The sequence below is a fragment of the Fukomys damarensis genome, unplaced genomic scaffold (genome assembly GCF_012274545.1).
Source record: "Fukomys damarensis isolate Sample0158 unplaced genomic scaffold, DMR_v1.0_HiC HiC_scaffold_37, whole genome shotgun sequence".
Lineage (NCBI taxonomy): Eukaryota > Metazoa > Chordata > Mammalia > Rodentia > Bathyergidae > Fukomys > Fukomys damarensis.
This window is the reverse complement of record NW_022900949.1, coordinates 43933798-43946356: the sequence shown is the minus strand read 5'-3', so window position 1 is coordinate 43946356 and position 12559 is coordinate 43933798. Positions and strand designations below refer to the sequence as shown.

Below are 12559 nucleotides of genomic sequence, written 5' to 3'. Positions count from 1 at the left end.
TGTTGTTCCAAAAAAATAAAATAACAGAGGTGAAAGACAAAACACCCCACATGTAGGCAAAGACAGCCTTCGGGAAAAGAATTCAGAAGAAAAACCAAGAGATATTTTCACTCTAAACTGGATACCTCTCAACAGAAGGCACAATGTAAAGAAAGATAAGGGCTGCAATGTGCCCAGGGTGAAGAAAAGAAGATGCTTTGAAAGGCCCTGAGATTGGGGCTATCATTTTTATAGTTTCTCTCTTTGCCAATGCCACCAGAAATGAGGCCAATAATTACATCTGAGTGGCAAGCATCATTTAAGAACCTCTCTAAACTATTAAAATTTTTAAGCAGAGCTATCTTCTGGCTTCCCTGGGAAGGAATGTGTCCCAAAAATGTACAGAAGAGATGACTGGAATAATTGTATATTCAAGCTGGCAACTTCTTCTCACACACCATCACATCCTTTTGCTCAGAACCCGTAACTAGGGGAGCGAGACCAACATGGCAAAGGATCATCTCTCTACCTGGCCCATGCACCCCCCCTCAGAGAGCAGTGCAGATGTGCATGCAAGAAGAGGTCACTGCACCATGTTAGTACCACTCTCCAAATGTTAGGGACATGCTCTCCTGAGAAATCAGTGCCTCAACAATTATACCTGGAAGGGAGCTAAAAGAACATCCCTTGAAAACCTGTCTCCATTTTTTAGTTAAGCAAAATGAGATGCAGACAAGTGAAGAGACTAGTCCAAAAGCACCTCCTTATTTATGAAAGAGCCGAAGGAAAATCTATAATTCTAATTTAAATTGTTAGTTTAGATCTACCTTTACTACCCCTTCAAGAAGTGACAGAGAATGTCCCCCACCAACCTGCCCCTATCTAGAATCCTGCTAGTCAAGAGGGATACAACAGTGAACATGGAACTCACTGTATGAATTTTCACCTGGTTTCTCAAACCAAAATAGTTTGTTCTTCCTTCCCAACAGTTTTCAAGCTGTCACAAGTTTATCTATTGATTCTTAGAAGCAAAGTCACAGCTGTGTCGACAAAAATCTCTCACCTATCATTTCTGCACACACTCACTCTTAAGAGAAAATTAAATGGTCTGGCACAGATGAGTTCACTAGCTATTTAGGTCAAAATTGACCAGATATTGACAATGTCACAGAATTCAACATAGCATTCATAAGCAGCCTGAAATCTCTTAAGAAAGTCATCCTTCATTTTGATAAATCATCCCATATATTCCATAAGAATATATATTCCATAAGAATATATTGCATAGCTTCAGTTAGAAAATTTCAGAAAATAGATAAATGAATAAGTTGTGGAATACACACATGCTGAATTATTTTATAGGAATAACAAAGAACAAGCTATCCATACTCACAATACGGAAGAATAAGAAGAGAAATAGTTGACTGGAAGATATCACAACACAAAAACAGTACATGCCATATGATTCGATTTGTAGGAAGGTCAAGAACAAAAAAAATATATTTTACTGTGATAGAATTTAAGACAGCAGCTCTCCTAGACTATTTAGTTTGTGAAGGGACCTGAAGAAAATCTACAGGATACTCAACATGTTCTGTCTTAAACTACACCATGGTCACAGAGGATAAGCTTATATAAAAATCCATCCATCTATGTGCTTGAGATCATTGGGCACATGTATTCTATCCCAGTGAACCAGGAGTGGTGGTATATGACTGTACTCCCAACATTCTGCAAGCCTGAAGAAGTAGGATCACAGCCTACACAATTTAGTAAGACCCTGTCTTAACTTAGCAAAACTCTGTCTCAAAAGAAAATATTTTAAAAGGGCTGGAGATATAGCTCAGTGAAAAGGCCCTAGGTTCAATCCTTAGTACTCAAAGTGGGCAAGGAAGGTCATTACAGTCTATTGCATAGTGCTTTGGAACAGTGGTTAAAAGCATACACTCTGAAGGCAGATAAGTATCAGTCTTCCACTAACTCACCATTTGACCTTCAAAGACAAACTTAATCTCTCTAAACCTCATTGTTCTTGTCCCTGAAATGGAGAGGGACAATAACACCTACCCACTTGAGTTGGGAGTCATTAAGTAGAATAATATCTATGAGGCAGGTAGCCCAGAACAGGGGCTCAGGAATGGCCACCTGGCACTGGGAGTAGTACTAGCCAGAGTCCACACTGAGCCCCTTCACTCTGCACACAGTGATTTCTGGAGAATTCTTCCTCGAACTGACTCTCATTGCTCCTGTGGTACTTGAAGTGGGGGTAAGAACGAGGTGCCAACCCTGTGAGCAACAGCAACAATCTTTTCATCAGCAACACCTCCTCCTCAAGTACCAGCAGGGCGTCAGAATGGTTGCGGACTTCGGTGAAGGTGATGAGCACAGGGGAGATATCCACGGCACTGAGCTCCAACATGGCTGTGCTGACAGAAACAACATCGGAGGTCTTGCCCGCCTGCAGGAACACAGCCACCTTCCTCAGCAGGAGGCCTGCACGCACAAGTTTGAATACCGCGGCCCTGAGGTTCCTGCGTCCAGATGACGGTTCAGGGGCGGTCTTCTGGACAGCCTGCAGGGGGGCAGGCTTCTCCTTACAGTCTGAGAAGCGAGCCAGATAATCTGTCCTGACATTGTAGGAAACAATGGCCACTCGGGCCCCCACTGGGCAGTTACTCTCACTTATTTCCAACTTCATCAACAAGGATAGCAAATGTCTCTCATTCTTTCAAAATCAAACTGGGAGACATCACTCGACATATTCAAGGCAAAGACCGCTTCTGTTGGGAACAATGGGCAGAAGGAAACACCTTAACACAAGGGATACACAGATCTGAGATGTTCTGTAAATGCCCCCAAACAAGGTAGGATTTAAGTGTGTAAAGAGTCTTTACCTGTCAAACAAGCTGAAGGAAAATCGTCTGGGAGAGATAAGAAGACATTGTTAATTTACACAGGCAATGGCTTCAATGTAAAATCCTTCTCCTGTAAGAAATTGAAGTAAGGCCTTGCAGGCTCCTGTCTGAATATGGGAGAGCCATCTACTTTACCCCCAATATCCATTCTCCCTCTGCTATAGTAATACAGCCCCCAATTCCTGACTGGGCATATGACCATCTGGAAGAACAAAGACCACATTTTCCAGTGGGGTAACTATTTTACTAAGCTCTAAATGACAGAATAAGAAAAAGGACAGTTGCAACTGTGAAATGCTATCCTTCTTCCTTTCCTTTCCCTGCTGGTTGAAATGAAGATGTGATGGTTTAAGCCTGATAAACTGCTAGGATTGTGAGATGGTGTGGGAAACAGGAAACTCCCCGCAGCCAAATGACATACACACAACAACACAGCAAGAAAATATAGCCCTGAATACCATGGGGCTTCTATCAAGCCGAACTGATGACTTCCAGGTTCTAATGTGAGATACACATTTGTTCACACATGTTGAGTTAGATCACAACCAACTGAAATTAAAGCTAATTAATCCATTGCACTATTATGAAATTTTATTTAATATATACATTATTTGTACATTCATATATAAAGCTACATGTGACAGATTGGGCATAGTGGCTCACAGCTGTAATCCTAGCATTTGGAAGGCTGAGGCAAGAGGATCACCAAAAGTTCAAGGCTAACCTGGGCTACATAGTGAGTTCAAGGTCAGCCTAGATTACATAGCAAGATCCTGTCTTAAAAAAAAAACAAACAAAAACAAAAAGCAACTACATGTGACATATGTAAAGTATAATATAAACTGCACCTTTCATGTATGTATACACAAGTAATATATTTTCATGTAAAATATTGAAAAAATTAAAATTATCCTTAATCCATCATATATGTAATCATATAGATAAATAGAAATGTATGAATCATTTTTCCATTTTATTTTATAAAATTTGGAGCATAAGACATGTTATTTTCTGAATCAATTTTCCCTTAGGGTATGATATACCAATAAATTTAGAGCAACATCTATTCAACTACACAGCTATTGCATGATTTCTCCAGCCAATCTCCCCTTGTGATTCACATACCTGTACAAGTATCTGTGTATAGCTAGAGTCCTACATAAATCTCTGCTATTGTGAATTTTCATATGTATGCTCCAAGCAAAGTTCAGAAAAGATGAACCATTTTCCACTAACTCCCATCAGCAATGTGCCCTTTCATACATTTTATACACTTTAGAAATAGTCTAAATTTAAGGACTAAAAATGGTGTATCCTCATCTTAATTCGTATTCTTTGACTTCTTGTGAGGATGAATATATATTTTCATAGGTTTATTGTTCACGTGTATACAGTTTTTCTCTTCTAAACTCCTATTTGTGTCTTTTTTTCCATTTTCAATTCAGAAGGTTTATTTGTTTGGTTGGTTTATTTAGGTTTGCCCATGACAAAATGTCTCTGTCTACCAATAAAAATGATTGAGTGGCAGCAATTTTTACTTTGATGTGATATAGTAAAGTTATGGTCTCTGCTTCGGTTTGTTGCTTTTGTTGCAAATGTTTTCCCATTTTTCTGTTCATTTTTAACTTTATGGCATTTCTCAATGCAAAGCGGTTTTAACTTTTTATACACTCAATTCTTTTCCTCTGTGGCCAAGCTTATAACATTATTCTTTGTGACCTTTAGGAAAATGGATTCCAGAGTCTCCCTGGCAGCAACTGGATGGGAATGGACAGAACAGGGAAGGGTTGGAGTGACTGTGGAGAAAATGCAAACCTCCAAACAAAGGAATTTGCTAAACCAATGTTCTCTCCTTAGTGCTAGTAAGTGGAGAAATGCATGTTCTCTAGGATGCAAATGCCCTGGAAGACACTAAAGAGAGAAAGCAAATTTTAATCAAGGGAGATTTAATAGTTTATAATTCCATTTTAAAAGATAAATAAAATAGAATACATTTCTTTTCAAAGGTTCATCATTGATCCCACTTGTTTAAATGGGTGAGATAAAAAGAACAAGGCTCCTCTTTTGTATGTTGTATGCACCAAAATGCAGACACATGGTGTGCAAATATCACTCCATTTCATGGTGCTCACTGTTTCACAGTGAGCTGTTTTCCATTACTGAGATGGACACCTTCTAAATATTGCATGTCTGAGACCACTTTGGGAAAGATTATGTCCTCAAGGGGGAACTGAGCCTCAAATGTTAATTTATAAGAGCTCTTTGTGATAAACAAGCCACCACCCAAGCCTCAGTCAAATCAAGTGGCTTATGCCCCAATCCTTGATCCATCCCAACTTCACACCTCCAACTCCTTTTGAGCTTTTCCCAAGCAACTTGCAGCAGTTTTCTTGTACGAAATCAACAATTTCACAAGGCTGTTAGAAAGATGGGAAACAATAGGGAAAGGAAACATGAATTTAATTTGAAGCATATTTCCCTTCACTCCTGTGACTTTAAAATGTCATGTGGACTGCACCCTCCTCGTTCATGACAGCCACCCACAGAAGCAACCCTTTCTCACAAAAGCCCCTTCTCCATCCTCTGCCCACTACTGCCTGGACACCACTCCCCGCTCCTCACTACTATAAAGCTGAGCAGGATTTGGGTAGCAGGAGATACAAAAGAGAAGAAAGAGTGGAACGGCAAGTAAAGCCCAAGTCTCTTCCTCCTCACCTAATCAGCCCTTGACTCTACTAACTACTGTCATGATTCCCATTTATAGACCAGACAACTGAACAGGGAGAGGTAAAAGAATTGGTCCCGCTGCACACAAGTGGAGTGTGGTGGAACAAGGTTCCAAGCTAGGCTGCTGGCTCTTACAGCCCATGTCTTTAGCAGCTATGATATTCTGTCTGTTATATGGCAGACTGACCCGAACCAGCGAGCTGAAAGCCACAGGTCCTTCCCTCAAAGGGATGATAGTAAAGAGAGAAACAAGTGAACAGCATATTTTGTTCCTGATATAATAACACTCAGTTTAGCAAGAGCTCAAAGAACTCCAATCACTGAACAGGGCAGGTTGAGATTCATTCCTACAGTGAAGTGGCTAAAGTACATGTCAAAACATGAACAAAAGCTCCTGAGAAACAACACTATACTATGAGAAGCAAAAGGACCAGCACATACAAAGGACTGACCTTGTGAAAAAAAATTCAATTCAAATTCAGAAATTCTAATTTCTCCATGAAGAAAATGTATGGCCTTGGAGAAAACGGCTCTGCCTACTATAAAACAGCAGCAAGTGTAAATTTCTATGTCCCAGATACAGCTCTAAGCACCTTTCATTGAGCATCTCAGTAAATATATATATCAGGCCCATGCAGAAGACATCATTATTCCACTAGATCTATCTACATACATGACTAGTACGTGTTAATAAAAGAAGAAAATACTGACTTTAAAAGTCTATTAGGAAGGTCACTTGCCAAGAGTAATAAACTCCAAGATAGAATTCTTACTGAGACATCTGAGATAAAGGAAGACTATGTATCAGAAGAAAGGCACCCTTGGAGATTAGGAATTAATGATTATTTATTTTATAAAAATGTAATAGATACTGTTAACTATAATTTCTAATATTTTGATGGAACAGATAAGCTGAAAATTCCTCTGTGACAAAATACAAAAACTTCTGGTTCAATTGGAATACTACTCAGCCATAAAGAATGAGAAGTTAGATTCATTCATAGGAAAATGGTTACATTTTGAGGATAAACTCCTAAGTGAAATAAATAAGTCACACGTGTAAATACTGAATAGTTTCTCTGGTGTGAAAAACCATAATAGTACATAAGATACTAATGAGATAATTAACAATGTGAAATAGGAAGAAAAGGGCTAAAGGTGTAGGGAAAGTGGGAAGGGTAGGGAAAAGGGAATAAGGAAAAAGAAAAAAATATGAGAAAATGAAAAATGGAAATAAAGTGCTTGTAAATGGGGAGGGGAGGAGGGGGTGAAGGGAGAGCAGGAATATAGGGAAAAAATGAGAACCAAGACCTGTCATGTAAAGGTACAAGATCCCAATAATGAATGTGAACTGTACTGTATACCTAAAATGGATCAATAAATTCAATTATTAAAAAAAAATGTCATGTGGACATACCAGCGCATTTCTGAAGCTTTTTAATCTACAGTAGAAAGCCCAAATGTTGTTAGAGCAGATGAAACTCGCCAATAGTTATATTTCTGGATCTGGTGGATGTTTTAAGCATTTTAAAAATCTTATAATCAATATAGTAAGATATGTAGGTAAGGGGTTCCTTCTACCTAACATATATCTGTTTGTGATAGTAGAAAGTTTTTATGTTCTGAAAAGAGTAAAGTTTAGAATTTAAAATATTCACTTACCATCATATCTACCAAAACTTTGTGGCCTTTGGGGCCCTAGAAATAAAAGAAATTTGGGTTAAAATATAACATTCTGGTGTTTCTCACTTTCTTCTCCAGACCCAAAAAGAGACTGAGAAAGTTCAGCACCGTACACAGTCTGCCCTTCACTCATGACCCTGGGACTCCGCCTGACCCCTTAGGGAGGTTGGAGGGTCTAAGAGATGAGTCTAGACAGATGGGACAGAGACTCTTAGAAGACCAGGTCGTTTTGAAACCTGCAGTTCAGAATCAAATTCAGAGAAAGGCCATGTTAGACCCCACATATATTTATAGGCTCTTCTAAAGTAGATTCCACAGCTCGACTAAATCCCAGCATGCCTGAGGCAGAAGGATCATCATACGTTCAAGGCCAGCCTGCACTACGTAGTGAGTTAAAGGCCAGTTCAAACTACATGGTGAAACCCTGTCTCAAAAAAGATAAAAATAAAAATAATAAAATAAACTCTATTCCCGGCCACCCTTGAGTTCAGGCCATGAATCACCAGCCTGTCTCTGCCCTAAAACTGAAAAAGTCTTTCTCAAACCCTTCAGATTATAGTTCCCTGGATCAGCCTCTCTGGGAATCTAGAGATCTCCTGTGCTATTTATACTCTACAAGGTAGGAATCTGTCACCTTTGGCAGGTTGCTGTCGTCTTCTCTGTCTGTTACTCATCTGTAAAATGGACATAATTAGTTCCATTTTCTCTATTATTTGTGACTCTCTCACTTTGTAGCCTCTCTCCAGTAAACCCAAAGGAGCAGGATCAACCCAGTATCAACCCATGGCTGACCTACAGCACTGTCTATCAAGGAACAATGGCCCGGCCTCCTAGGACAGAACAGGGGCAGAATTAGAGCTTCTATGTCTCCCCTTTTGGAGGGGGAATGCACATGATCAAAATATATTATACTCATTGAAACCCAGTATTTTGTAAAAGTAGTAAGTACCAATAAGAAAATAAAAAAGTCTTTGCTTGCCATTTTTTAAAAATATTTGTAGGTGTAAAACATTATTTGTTAATATTATATAAATATACTATTTGTTAAGATTTCCTTCTGATTTTTGCATAAACGTCTTTGCTCTTCTTGTTTATAATGACAAACTCTGCAGTGAATTTTACATATCTTTTATGTATTCAGGCAGATTCATAAATCTCTATCCATTATAATATATTCTCCATATTATTCAAGGAAAAAAATATATATTGAATATATATATATACTATGTAAGGATTTAAAGTAAATGTCCTGTAAAGCAAATTTGACCTATTCCCTAGATCCTCGACTGTCTCAAATGTTCATTTCTTCTTCAGATATGCTTCCTATCAGATCATTTGTTTTTATACAAAGGTTGAAAACAAAAAAATGAGAGAATACATGTTACCATTTTTCCTGGAAAGCCTTGGTCACCTAAAGTTCCAAAAAATCCAGGAAAGCCAGCACTACCCTGAAAATGACCCCAAAGGAATGAACTCCCCCTTGATTTCAAGTAAAAGACCCACTTTGAGATAGCAAGCTGTTGTTACACCTGAGGCCAATGAGTCTACTATTGACCACTTTGTTTATGATTTGTGCATCTGTAGAGAGAGAGATGAGATTCCAAAACAGGGGTTGGGGTGACTTTTCAGGAACCATCCAATTCCCCTCCACCCACATACCTGACCCCAGTTTTGCCTATGTGTGATTCACACACAAACACACAGTCCCAGACAGAATCTTAACAGATAACTCAATATTCAGTTGAGGGTCAAGACCATAAAACAAGAACAATGCATAAGTCTTCACTGAGGTCCTGACAACAGGAAAAAAGAAAAATTCCCATACCACCTTTTGGTTTTCAGTGTCTCAGAGAAGGCACAAGGTGGCTATAGGCTCACTGTTCATATTCTAGGTATAACATAGAAGTATCTAGATTTAATCGGTGCTCTATTTTTTTATTTGAAACTAGAAAGGTAAGTTAGCTGATCAGGGCAACCACAGGCAGCAGCAAGTCAAGTTAAATATCAGTAAAATTTTTTCTTTATGTCATTGCCAATGGATCAAAATAACCAATTACAGAGTGTATAGAAAATATATTTTTTCTTTTCTTTCCTCTTTTCTGCACTGAATTCTAGTTCATAACCTTTTCCCGGAGGCCTTGCTCCATCAGCTATACACTACCCAGATGTCAATGCCTACAGGATTACTCCTTTCAAAGAGAGTTACCAGTGATTGTAGCTCTTCAACACTGAATCATCAGAACCTAAAGCAATGGCTTTTGTTTTGTTTTAGTTTTCCCACTACCGGAGATCGAACTCAAGACCTTGAGCTTGCCAGGTAGGTGTGGTGCCATTGAGCTAAAACCCAGGCCCAGCAATAGCTTTTTAATGGGAGACTTCATGAAGCACAATGGACACAAAGTCCACCAAGATGGAAGCCGTGTTCTTCAGAATCTAGTTCTAAAAGAGCTAAAAGAAAGTTAGGGCTCAGAAGAAGCCTAAAGAAACATCAAGGTTTGCTCTACAGCCAAAGCAATGCCCCTCCAAATGATGTCTAGACCTACCAAACACAGAGGTGACACCAAACTTCTTCTTAATAGAGTGATATTGCAGCAATGATATATTTTTTATTGCTACATCTTAACAAACTACATTTGCATTCAAAAGATAAATAAGAGTGGATTGAGCAAGGAGTGTGGTAGCCCAAGGCAAGGGCAGAAGTGCTGCCTGCGGAGGAGGGGGCATCCTGCCAAGATGTCTGTTAACCTGTGCACTTGTGATGGTATTGGCTTAAGGTCATTGATGCTTACTCTCTTCCCTCTGATTCCCTTTGCTCCCTTCTCTCCTTGGGGGCCAGGATCAACATTTTCTCCCTTGACAAAACCAAAAGGGAAATACTTTTATACACGTTTGAATTTTTCTGTAATAAAATGTTAGCAAATAAAAGAAGAAAGCTGTTTGGGGACGTTCCAAATTGAAGATTCCCATTAGCTGACCAAGAGGAAGCTTTTTTAGAGTTTAAGATTTTGGCCTAAAGAAACTGCAGATCACAGGACAGATAGTATTTGATGACTTGAGGCTAAATTCTGTGAGGAATGGCACCTGATGGATGAGTGAAGAGGGAGAAAATTATGAGAAAAGAACCCTGAGTCTGCCAATATTTCAGAGTCAAAACACTGGGAAGAACCAAGAAAGGAGGCAGCCAACTGGAAAAAAAAAAAAAAGAAAGAAAGAAAGAAGGGGATGCACTGGAAGTTGAATGAGGAGAGGTGTCAAAACTAAGCCCATGGGGGCCGGGATTTGGCTCAGTGGTTCTGGTGCCTGCCTCACAAGTGTAAGGTCCCGAGTTCAATCCCCAGTACGAAAAATAAATAAATAAATAAATAAATAAGCCCATGGTCAACTCTATCGAATGCTGCTGGGAGATAGGGTGTGAGAGAAAAGAACTGACCATCAGGTTTAGCAACACAGGGCTAACACTGACTAAAGATGACCTAGTTGAGGACTAAAGACTCAGTTGTCATTAGTTAGGAGAAAGTGTAATGTTGGAGAAGAACATTTGACAGACAGACGAGAAAGGTTACACATTCAATAGACAGGGCCTTGAGGAAACAAAAGGGAATGAAATCAGCCACAGAAGAGAAGGAAGGATGTGTGGGTAGAGAGGCAAGCAGGTAGACCTGCTTGTGTAGAGAGCCTCTTCTCACTACTTCTATTTTCTTAATGAAACAGGACCTGGCATACCACTTTGAATACGCTCTTATTGGAGTAAAATAAAATAAAAACTATACTTTTAGGTCAGAATATCCTATAAGCAATCTTCACCTTTGCTCCTTTTCTTCCTGGATGTCCATATCAGTCTGGACCAACAACGCCCTAATAAAATGATACATGATGAACTTTAGAGTCACAATATATAAACACATGGTTGGTGATGACATCTGAAACCTTGGATGCATCATCAACACAAGAAGGTAGCAAAGAGAGAGGGGCTTGATGAAGGTCAGGGGAGTCACGTCACATGATAAACACTCATTAGGAAGCAATAAGAGTTTGAAACTTTAAAAGAACATGATAAAAGAAAGTTGGGGTCTTATTTTAGGTAAATGATAATTTATTGTTTTCTGGGTTTTTATTAGTATATGTTTGTAATGCATAATAAATACATTCATCTAGGGAAATTGCTACATATACATACTACATATTAATCATTTTTACTTCCCCTTCCTCTCTCCACCCTCCTCTTTCCCCAGCCCCAGATCCCACTGCCATCTCCACATTGGGAGGTTTTTTTTTTTTTCTTTAAACCTCTGCAACAGGCTCTTTCCATCAGCAAGATGACACCATAGCTGTAGGAAGCCATGCCACCACAGTTTCCCTTAGACTAAACTTGCTTTCCTTGGAGGACAAAGTAAATATGAAGAAATTCCAGAACAGCTAAGTCTCCATGAACAAAGACAGACTTTGGAAAGAAAGACTTGAATAAAGGCAATGTAGTTAATGATTAGGGGATCAGGCTATTGCCCAGACAGACTTGAATTTTTATTCCAATTCCAATACTGGTTACATGAGTGACCCTGGGCAGTTTCTTAACCTTCTAGACTTTAGTTTCCTCATCAGTACAGTATAGCTAGTAATATCATCCACATGTGGGGGTTGTTGAAAAGATTGAGAATGTGCATGGAAAAGCAGTGTGATGCTTGTGCTTTCTTTGTAGAAAGTGTTTAATAGATGGTTAGTACCCAGCTGCTGCTGCTGCCCGTGGCAGCAGTAATGATGCTGGCAGGAGGGTAGTTATGGAGATGATGATGCTGGTGGCAACAGTGATGATGCTGATGGTAGCAGTGGTGATAGGGGTGGTAGATATGGTCGTGATGCTGATGTTGGCAGTGATAGCAGTAATGGTGGTGTAGGTGATCCGCACCAGTGGTGGTGATGGTCTTATTGCTGAAGGTGATGATAGAGGAGGTAGCAGTGATGGTAGTGGTGATGATGATGACACTTACGAAAATAATATTACTGGAGATGTTCACATTTATACCTACAGACAGTGAGCTACCTGTAATGAGTAATGAATTCAGAAACTTTTAAGTGCTTTTTGAGGAATAAACAAAGACTGCCCCTAAGCCAAGTAGGTTGACTGAGAGGGAAAATGAAGCCATTCAAAACACCCACCAAGGGCCGGGGATTTAGCTCAGTGGTTCGGTGGCCTCTTCGCAAGTGCAAGGACCCGAGTTCGATCCCCAACCACAAAAAAAAAAAAAAAAAAAAAAAAA

General features: G+C 39.4%; 1 protein-coding gene across 1 annotated transcript in view; it reads right to left on the bottom strand.

The window, feature by feature from the left end:
- The window catches only part of Col6a5 (collagen type VI alpha 5 chain), a 223016-nt gene that overhangs the window by 201150 nt on the left and 9307 nt on the right, over positions 1-12559 (bottom strand). The window contains exons 2-3 of the mRNA XM_033759692.1: positions 7939-7978; positions 7284-7319 (exon numbers count right to left, since the gene is read on the bottom strand). The gene's annotated coding sequence lies outside the window, so the exon portion shown is untranslated. The remainder of the gene's footprint in view (positions 1-7283; positions 7320-7938; positions 7979-12559) is intronic.